The sequence below is a fragment of the Bubalus kerabau genome, chromosome 2 (genome assembly GCF_029407905.1).
Source record: "Bubalus kerabau isolate K-KA32 ecotype Philippines breed swamp buffalo chromosome 2, PCC_UOA_SB_1v2, whole genome shotgun sequence".
In the NCBI taxonomy this organism is placed as follows: domain Eukaryota; kingdom Metazoa; phylum Chordata; class Mammalia; order Artiodactyla; family Bovidae; genus Bubalus; species Bubalus kerabau.
Window position 1 is genome coordinate 82,020,475 of NC_073625.1, and position 10,342 is coordinate 82,030,816.

Here is a 10,342-nt window from a genome sequence, read left to right on the forward strand (position 1 = left end):
TGTTACTGGCACATCCAGAACTTTCTCAAAGTATTCATGCTTTCTTCAGTATCTTCTGAGACATGTCCTTCCCCACCTAAAATCCTAAACAAATTTTAGGAAATGAAATTACAGAGCAGGAGGATGTGGGGTATTATATTCAGCTCAATCTGATCATTGACTTGAATATTCTTTGCTTGTTTTCAGCTTTGTAAGAATCATCTGTTAAGTAAATTGAGAGTATTTGTTTTTGGTAGTGAAACTTGGTTGAGGGGAACTGGAAAATTAATCATTTACATCTTAAAAGGTATTATTTCACAATTGCCAATTTCAATAAAAAGGAAAATGAAAATAAGAAAGCAAAAGATAGATTAAATTTTGCATTACATTTGTTACTAGCTGGAGAGTGTGAGGAACAGATGCTGAAGGATCTCCTCAGTGGTGAAGTAGATGCAGCTGAAATGGTACTTCACTCATTAGTGTAACTTATTCAAGTAGCTTTTCAGGTTAGTGTCAGAGCTTCAAGGTGAGTGGCACATGGAGGCATGACTATCATCGATACTCACTACCTGTGTTTTAGAAATCAAAAGATTAACTCAGAAGAGCAAATCATCAATCATAAACTTTTGTATAGGTCAATTGAGCCTTGGTCTGGGGTCATGTCCTTATGTCTTCCTGAATTACAATGCCCAACAACCTAATATAACTTTAAAACATCTCACAGCAAAAAAGAGTTTTGTAACACTAAGAAATTTAGTATACTATGAAATTATGCCATTGCCTTAGAGGCAAAATTGGCTGTAGTCAATTAGGTATTAAATAGCATTTTCTATCATCTGATGACTGGATTAAGTGTTACACAAGAAAGAAGGACTTTGGATGAAAATCTGCCATATACCTATTACAATGTGTCCACACCCTCACATTCCAAAGACCCTACAGAAAGCAAAGAAAATATAGCTATTGGAAAGGTGACAGAAATTAAAATTAAAAATACATTAAACCAACTTCCAAAACTCTGAAATCTTTTTGGATCTATTTTTTTAAGTGTAATGTCACATTTTTCATGAGTAAAAGTAAAAACAAAACATAATCAAAATCTGTACATTGCATGCCATGAAGACAGCTATCACAATAAAAACAAATGGTGATACTTCTGAACCTCAAAATATTGTGTATTCAAACATTAATGGTCAAACATTTAAAGAATATAAAATCCATTCCACCTTGGTGATGCAGAAGCACAGATCCCTTTCCCTCTCTCTGTTCCTCTCTGCTAGAAGCAAAGTGATGAAGGTTTAATAATAAGGATAAATGAATACACACACCTAAAACTATTTTCTTTAGCAATAGCCTTTATTGCCTTATCCAACCTCCTTCCTCCACATAGAGTCCATTTTTGTTAAACAGAAATTTTGATGAAACATAAACTGCAATATTAGAGATCCAAAATACATTTTTAAATGACATTTGATGCTTCCTGGAGAAGTGATAATTGATGATTCCTGAGTGGGGCAAGGATGCTAAAAGCATATGACTTAACTGAGTATATAATGTAAGGGGAGAGCAAATCAGAAAGACTGAGGACCAGAGAAATGATTTTAGACTGGGAGTGAGAGAAAGAAAGGAGGCATGAGGTGGTTGGTGAACTTGGGACAAAAATCCATGATCCTGAGAGAGCCTATTAAGTTTTGATATTGACACTATTTCCAATAACCAACCTAGATGTTCATTGACAGATGAATGGATAAATAAGCTGTGGTACATATACACAACGGAATATTACTCAGCCATAAAAAAAAATGAATTTGAGTCAGTTCTAGTGATGTGGATGAACCTATGCCTGTTATACAGAGTGAAGTAAGTCAGAAAGAGAAAAACAAATATTGTATATTAACAAATATATATGGAATCTAGAGAAATGATACTGATGAATCTATTTGTGGGGCAGCAATTAAAAGATGCTTACTCCTTGGAAGGAAAGTTATGACCAACCTAGATAGCATATTCAAAAGCAGAGACATTACTTTGCCAACAAAGGTCCATCTAGTCAAGGCTATGATTTTTCCAGTAGTCAAGTATGGTTGTGAGAGTTGGACTGTGAAGAAAGCTGAGAGCCAAAGAATTGATGCTTTTGAACAGTGGTGTTGGGGAAGACTCTTGAGAGTCCCTTGGACTGCAAGGAGATCCAACCAGTCCATTCTGAAGGAGATCAGCCCTGGGATTTCTTTGGAAGGAATGATGCTAAAGCTGAAACTCCAGTACTTTGGCCACCTCATGCAAAGAGTTGACTCATTGGAAAAGACTCTGATGCTGGGAGGGATTGGGGGCAGGAGGAGAAGGGGACGACAGAGGATGAGATGGCTGGATGGCATCACCGACTCGATGGACATGAGTCTGAGTGAACTCTGGGAGTTGGTGATGGACAGGTAGGCCTGGCCTGCTGCAATTTATGGGGTCGCAAAGAGTCAGACATGACTGAGCGACTGAACAGAACTGAACTGAACTGAATAGAGATGCAGACATAGAGAACAACCATGTGGACACAGCAGGGGAAGGAGAGGGAGGGGCGAATTGGGAGAGTAGCATGGAAACATATATATTACCATAGGTAAAATAGATAACCAGTGGGAATTTGCTGTGTCAGACAATAGGAGCTCAACTCAGTGCTCTGTGACAACCTAGACAGGTGGAAGGGAGGTTCAAGAGGGAGAGAACGTATATATACCTATGGCTAACTCATACTGTTGTATGGCAGAAACAAACACAACAATGTAAAACAATTATCCAGTTAAAAACAAAAAAAATTGCTCTTGCAACTCTTGCTATTGCATTAAAGTATCATCATTTGCTAATGCATCATAGTGTTAAATCTGTTATTAGGGTGCTGAGTAGAGTCCCTTGTGGTGTAAGGAGACCCTAAGCAAGAATGATACCCCATTTTGTTACTTAAACATCTAGATGATGCTTCCCTGTTCCTTCTCTTCCCTGACAGAAAGTGGTCTTTCTCTCTTCCTCCTCTTTCTGTCAAAGCTGCTCTAAAAAATAGACCTGATATTGATCTGCTAAAATAAATTAGATATTAAACATAGTGTGTTCCTTTGAGGTAGAATCATCTAAAATTGTTACCTGAATCATGAAATAAGAGGTAATTCTACCCAGGTAACATGATTCTAGGTATCAGTGAGACAAGCAACTCTTTGGATAGAATCACCCATTTAGGATCAGAGATTAGCAAACTATTCTAAATCTATTCCATTTATTAGAAAATTATTTTTGACAGCTTTTTTATTCAGCTTATACTAACTCATTATAATCTATCAACAGCTTGATGATGAGGGGTTGAACAGTTGACACTGTTTGGGGGGAAGGGTTTGGACTTCCACAATGTTCTGGGATCTGAGAATTCTGTGTGTTATTTATCAGAACCCACCCCCAGAGGCAATCCCCATTAGTGGGGGTAGATTTTCAGTAGAATCACCAGTGCCCCTGCAACCTTCTAACACACTTCAAGCCCATAATATGCCCTTCCCAACAAGGCAAGTTATGTTGGAATTTTGAAATTCAAATCCCCGACTCACCCTCAACCACATATCTCAGTGGCTCAAGTCTATGTGGTCCTGACTATTTTGAAAGGAAAGTCTAGTTTCTTATCTCCCCTTGGGAAATTCTTATCTTTTAGAAGAGAAAAAAACAACTAGCAATTCTCTTCAAGACAGATGACTATTTCCTAAATGAATCATTAAGAGTTCACTGCAAAAAACCTTAGGTTTGCATTACTTCTCTGTCTGATTTTGAAATAGAAAGAAGGTAAAAGTATATTTAATTTTCATAATCCAAATGTTCATGTTCCAAATATGCCTAAGAAAATGGAACTTTTAACCATTAGAGCACCATCAAGAATTCTTCCAATTTTTATCTGTAAATTAATTAAATCCAAAAGAAACTTCTAATTATATTTTGATAAGGTAAAATCTTATTACTAAAAGTGTATCGACAGGGTGAAACAAACAGCAAAAGTGACATTCAGAATAGAATAACTTTTAGTTAAACAAATGACAAAAGTATTTACAAACACCACTTAAGGTGATTATTTATTTTTGAAAGATTCAAGTAAATTATTTAGATCATCCATCATAGGTTTTTGAAAACCGTATTAATCTTGATTTTTCAGATCTTTAATTGTGTCCATTATGAGAACACCTAGGCTCACCTGCATACCTAATTTTTGTGAGGATGGTAATTGTTATTAAATTTTTACTAAAAACCAGACATCAGAAATAGTCAACTAAATGAAATGATCATTACTTAAATTTCTGAAACTCTGTAGAGCTTCTTGAGAAAAATAAATCAAAATTGGACCTGGATCAAAGACTGGTGAATAAAATGAAAGCCCTAATGGAGTTCTGAGATCACAAAGGACTAGAAAAAACTCTTCGAATTGTATAACTTAGAATAATCCACCAGAAGTTATACACTGAGCTTACATAAATTTTGAAGGAGTCTGGCTATAAAAGATACAATGTAATGTGAAATGTTTTTAAAAATATCACTAATTATATGGATTGATTTTGTAAATATTCTAATATTTTAGACTAGTAGTTAATTTTAACAGCTGCTATTCCTCATGTTTTGAAAGTGAAAGTGCTAGTTGGTTAGTCATGTCTGACTCTATGCAACCCCATAGACTGTAGCCTGCCAGGCTCCTCTGTCCATGGAATTCTCCAGGCAAGAATACTGGAGTGGGTTGCCATTCCCTTCTCTAGGGGATCCTTTCGACGCAGGGATCGAACTCAGGTCTCCCGAATTGCAGATGGACTTTCTAACATCTCTATTTTAGGAGATACCTATTAATAAGAATTACATATTGCATCATGTCTTTAAAGTAGCCCTTGAAAAATAATGTGTGCTATTAACTCACCAAATTCCTGTTAATTTTTGTTGAGACTCTTGAAACAACCCTATCATTTATGTGCACTTATGATTGCTGAGTTAATATAGAGACATATGTTATGATAACTCATGTCATATATTTAACTAGCTAAAATTACCTAGGATTTCTTTTATTCCCAAGACACATGTATATTGTAGATTATAATTGTACATTAAAGCATCTTGTCATTCAGTTTTATTATGACTCCTTCAATTAACACTGTGCTATGTATATCTTTTATAATTCCTATTTCTAACATTTGAGATAGTTTTACATTGAACAAATTGTAATAATCATTGCCAAAAGACAGTTACAGTAATAACTTCTTCTTGGTTGTCTTCTTTAGAACCATGGAGCATCAGGGATAATTCAAGACAATCCTAATAAGGGTGAATTTTTGCCTCTTAGCTTAACATATTTGATATTCTTGGATTTTTTTCCTAGTGTGTAGCATTTCCTTTTCTAATTGGGGAAAAACATATTTGTAGCACTATTTGAAAATTATATTGGATTTACTTAGGCTTTTATATTCAGAAGGATATTATTTTTATATTTATTTTAATAGATTAATGATTGGTTTGATTTTTCATATATCAACATGAACTAACCATAGGTGTGCATTTGTCTCCTCCCTCTTGAATCTCCCTGTGAACTAGAATTTAGCCTCAATTCATTGACAGATTATGCTGAAAAATCATGTAATTACATGTCTGAGTTTTCTCTTAACGGCTTAAGTATCTATACTGAAACAAAGAATACATATATACACACATATGGATGTATGTATATAGATATAAAGAGAGAATTAATTTCTCATAGACTTTGAAAATTATGTCCAAATATTTCCATCACAGAAAATGTTGACACCTTTATACACTAAAATTAAACTGACTTAATATTTACTTCAGAAGCTCAAGAATAAAAATACATCATGTATATAAATTTCATGGCTTTTTAAAATACATTTATGCTAAACACATGATACAGAGTCAGTTTCCATTTCATTAGAAACTCAGTGTTTTCAAGGACACTGCATTGAAACATAAGGTTGATTATGTCAAATATATATTCAAATCAAATGAAAGCTTTCTTTTAACAGAAACTGACAACACCAAATGTCTGTGATTTGCATTCTATGTTTATTTTAATTACTTTAAATGAGATTATCAAAAAACACTTCACAAGGTCAAAACTTAAAAGTTCAAAATCAGAGAGGCTGGTGCAGTCCACCTACTGTCATTCTGAAACCAAGAAACATTAAATATCTTCCACAAGGTCACACAGAAAGAATGGAAATGCTGAGAACAAAAACTAAGTTTTCTGGTTTATAATCAGCTGGGTTTTTTTTTCCACATAAATTATCATATTAACCCACACATTTTTCCTGATGAGACAACTAATAATAAGCTCTGTGGTGTAGTACACATCATAGCATCGAAACTGAAGTTAATCAGCACACTGTGGTGAGGGGTTTCAGGAGGTAGAGAAAATCTGAGTGTTCTCTGGAATCCAAAGGCAAGAGAGATTTAACTTTGAGATAAAGAAAATAGAGAAGATTCATGCTCAAATGTTTGCTTTTTTAAAAGGAAAAGAATTAGGTCTGGCTCTAGGCAATATTTTAAAGTATAACTCACCACTTAAGATCATTTCTTATCTCATATAATTTGTTCTCATATTCTGTGATCTCTCTTATCAACACTTTTGCCACCATCTTCTTTTAATGTCTCCTTGCCCCTCTTTATTAAACCTCCCATTCTTCAGAGTGGGAATTTTTTTTTCATAAAAATCAACATTTATTTCATAAAAGGTCAACATAGTTATGATATGACTGGTATCACTAGTTATAGTGATACCAGCTTCTCCTAAAACTTTTGGGACTTTTTTATCCCAGTGAATCTCTATATGATGGTTTCTAAAACAGTACTGGAGACAAAGAATAGGACATAATTCCTTTACTCAAATCATAATACCTGGTGTGTAAATACATGTAAATGTATATAAAATGGATCCAAGGCAAATAGAAAAATTTGAAGAGTTGATAAGTCCTCTTCCCAAAGATAAACATATTGGTTACAAATATTTAAAGAACTAATTATAATATGTGATTGCCATGAAGAATAAACTTCTAAGTATATTACCCTTTTTCTCATTCATTCATTTAGAAAATGTTTATGGAGTACTCAAAATGGCAGGAACTCTGCTAAATGCTCAAATAGACATCTGAGAGGAAGACTGAGATACTAACTTAAATGATTAACATTAAATCAAAATAATTATATTCTTTAAATACAAAATTAAACTGTGTTCATATATGTATCTGGTGTCTACTGATTTTTCTTCTCTGATGTCCTATGGTCATATTTATATAAATAAAAATATAAACCATATTTCACATATTGTCTCTGTCACAACTTTAAGGACTTTTAATTTTTCAAATGTTCTCCAAAAATAATTGATTAAAATTTTTGTGTTGATACTCATTAGGAAAATATTTGATTCAAGTGGGTGGGTGGAGGGAATCTTTAGTCACCTAAGGGCCTGCTCTTTAAAGTGTGGTTTTTCAACCAGTAACAACAACATCATCTGGGAACTTATTAGAAATTCAGAAATCCACCCTAGACTTAGTGAATCAGAAATAAGATTTTACCCAGATTCCCCAGGTGACTAGTATCACACTCAAGCTGGAGAAGCACTCACTGATCTAAGACCAGATCTGGAATGGCCATGACTAGTTTTATCCCATATTTGCAAACATTTCCATGCAAGGTGCAAAACACACAAAATCAAGATTTATACTTTATTTATAACTTTATGAAAAAGTTATACTTTATTTTAATGTTAATAAAAATGTACCCTGAATTTCTACTAATTCAATATAGTATATCCACAAATACTAAGATGGCATTTCAAGGGACATGCAGGATATTCTGGGAATTTAGAATTTATGACAGCCATCCATTTATGACTCAACACATTCATAAGTTTCCACATTTATCTTTGAATTCAAGACAACTGACCAGCCATTAAATTTACCACTTGTAGTTTTCAATTTCAGAAGTAAACCCTGATGTAGCCTAGATATATTCTTCAGAATTTCCTTACAAATATCCCTTATCATTTTTTATTTCTTATTTCAATGAATGTCAATGTATCATTTCTACACCAACTCCTATGTTTTTGGTATAATTTTGTTTTTTAATCATCATGTACTCAAAGAAAAAATAAAATTTTGGTAATGTTCTTCCCATTCATCTGCTCTATAAGATCTGAGTTTAAATATATAGATTCCTATATGCACTTCCCCAGATCACTTTTTGCCCCACCTAAACTACTGAATATGACTTTTCAGGGAAAGACCTTTCTTTCATTCCCCCAACCTTCTATCCTCTTTCCATGTTTATCTTTTACTTCCTTGCTGGCCAGGAAAAAAATGTAATAATATTGCTCATCTCTTCTGGCCACACTTAAGCCAGCAGTCACTTATCCTTGGAGGAAGAGGATGTAGTCACAGCATTAACACAATAAATGATCTTAATAAAGAACATTCAAACCAGCATGTAATTCTGTCATTTCTGCTTTTCTTAGACAGCATCCTTCTCCATCTGTTCTGAGTTTAGAGACAAAATGTGCTCTAGATAAATTTAGAATCTGTGGGAATGGATGTGTAGGAGTTCAAAGACCGGCCTCCTGGATGGGTTGTCAGCAACTAGGAAATATGAAAAGCTCCTTCTTTTACACACCATAAGGGAAAACAAAGCAGAATCAAAAACTCCCATCTCTGGGAACCCTGTATGTGGCATCACAGAGTATATCACTCCAGAAGTCCCTCTTCTTATCTTCTCTGAATCAGAGTGAGCCCGCAAATTTTACATGTTATTTTACTTCTTCTCAAGAGCTTAGATCTCTCATTTCCCGTAAAACATAGCTGGGGAAACAGTTGCACTTTCCAAAGTACTCTTTCCATCACATTCCAACTCTTAATTGCTATTCCCAAAGACACAGACTTTTTTCAAATTAAAGATTTTGCTATAAGTCTCTATAGGGAAATAATAAATTCCAAATAAAAAAACATAAGAATGCTGCACATTTTTTGTGGTTCCTGGTCTATAATTTCCTATTGTTGTTGTTGCTATTGTTGTTCAGTTGCTAACTCATGTCTGACTCTTTGAAAACCCATGACTGCAACACATCAGGCTTCCCTGTCCTTCACTATCTTCCAGAGTTTGCTCAAATTCACGTCCATTGAGTTGATGATGCCATCTAACTATCTCATCCTCTGCCACCCTCTTCTTCTTTTGCCTTCAATCTTTCCTAGCATCAGGTTCTTTTCCAATGAGTCACCTCTTTGCAGCAGTTGGCCAAAGTACTGGAACTTCAGCTTCAGCATTAGCCCTTCCAATGAATATTCATGGTTGATTTCTTATAGGATTGACTGGTTGGATCTCCTTGCAGTCCAAGGAGCTCTCAAGAGTCTTCTCCAACACCACAGTTCAAAAGCATCAATTCTTCAGCGCTCAGCCTTCCTTATGATCCAATTCTTACATCTGTACATGACTACTGGAAAAACCATAGCTTTGATTATATGGACCTTTGTCAGCAAAGTGATATCTTTGCCTTTTAATGCAGTCTCTAGGTTTATCATAGATTTCCTACCAAAGAGCAAGCATCTTTTAATTCCATAGCTGCAGTTACCCTTCACAGTGATTTTGGAGCCCAAGAAAAGAAAATCTGTCACTACTTCCACTTTTTTCCCCTTCTATTTGCCATGAAGGATGGGACCGAATGCCATGATCTGAGTTGTTTAAAGGTTGAGTATAAATTTGGCTCAGACGGTAAAGCATCTGCCTACAATGCAGGAGACCCCGGTTCAATTCCTGGGTCGGGAAGATCTCCTGGAGAAGGGAATGGCAACCCACTCCAGTATTCTTGCCTATCCCCCCCCAAAAAAAGGGGCTCAAATAAATATTGGGCTTCCCTGGTAGCTCAGTTGGTAAAGCATCTGTCTACAATGCGGGAGACCCAGGTTTGATCCCTGGGTAGGGAAGATCCCCTGGAGAAGGAAATGGCAACCCAAACCAGTATTCTTGCCTGGAAAATCCCATGGACTGAGGATCCTGGTAGGCTACAGTTCATGGGGTTGCAAAGAGTCAGACACGACTGAGCGACTTCACTTTCTTTCACTTTTCCTAAATAGAAAATAAAGTCCTGCAATATTTTACCCACCACTTTTATTCTCCTAATATAGATTGTTGATGAATGTTCCATTTCCTGGGGTGTTTACCCCATATTACATATATTATACATCCATAGTACTCTTTACCCATTCTAAGAATGCCATCGAAACAGGAAAACTATATTATTTCCAATAAATAATCATTTGTGTTCTCTATAAACTAATTAGATTGAGTTTGCTAATCTCTGTCCTCGCTG

The 10,342-nt window shown here is 35.1% G+C and overlaps 1 non-coding gene across 1 annotated transcript; it reads left to right on the forward strand.

The window, feature by feature from the left end:
• Positions 1-9,884: 9,884 nt before the first annotated feature.
• On the forward strand, positions 9,885-9,956 carry TRNAC-ACA (transfer RNA cysteine (anticodon ACA)). The gene has a single exon. It is a non-coding gene; the product is annotated as a tRNA-Cys (tRNA).
• The last annotated feature ends 386 nt before the right edge of the window (positions 9,957-10,342 follow it).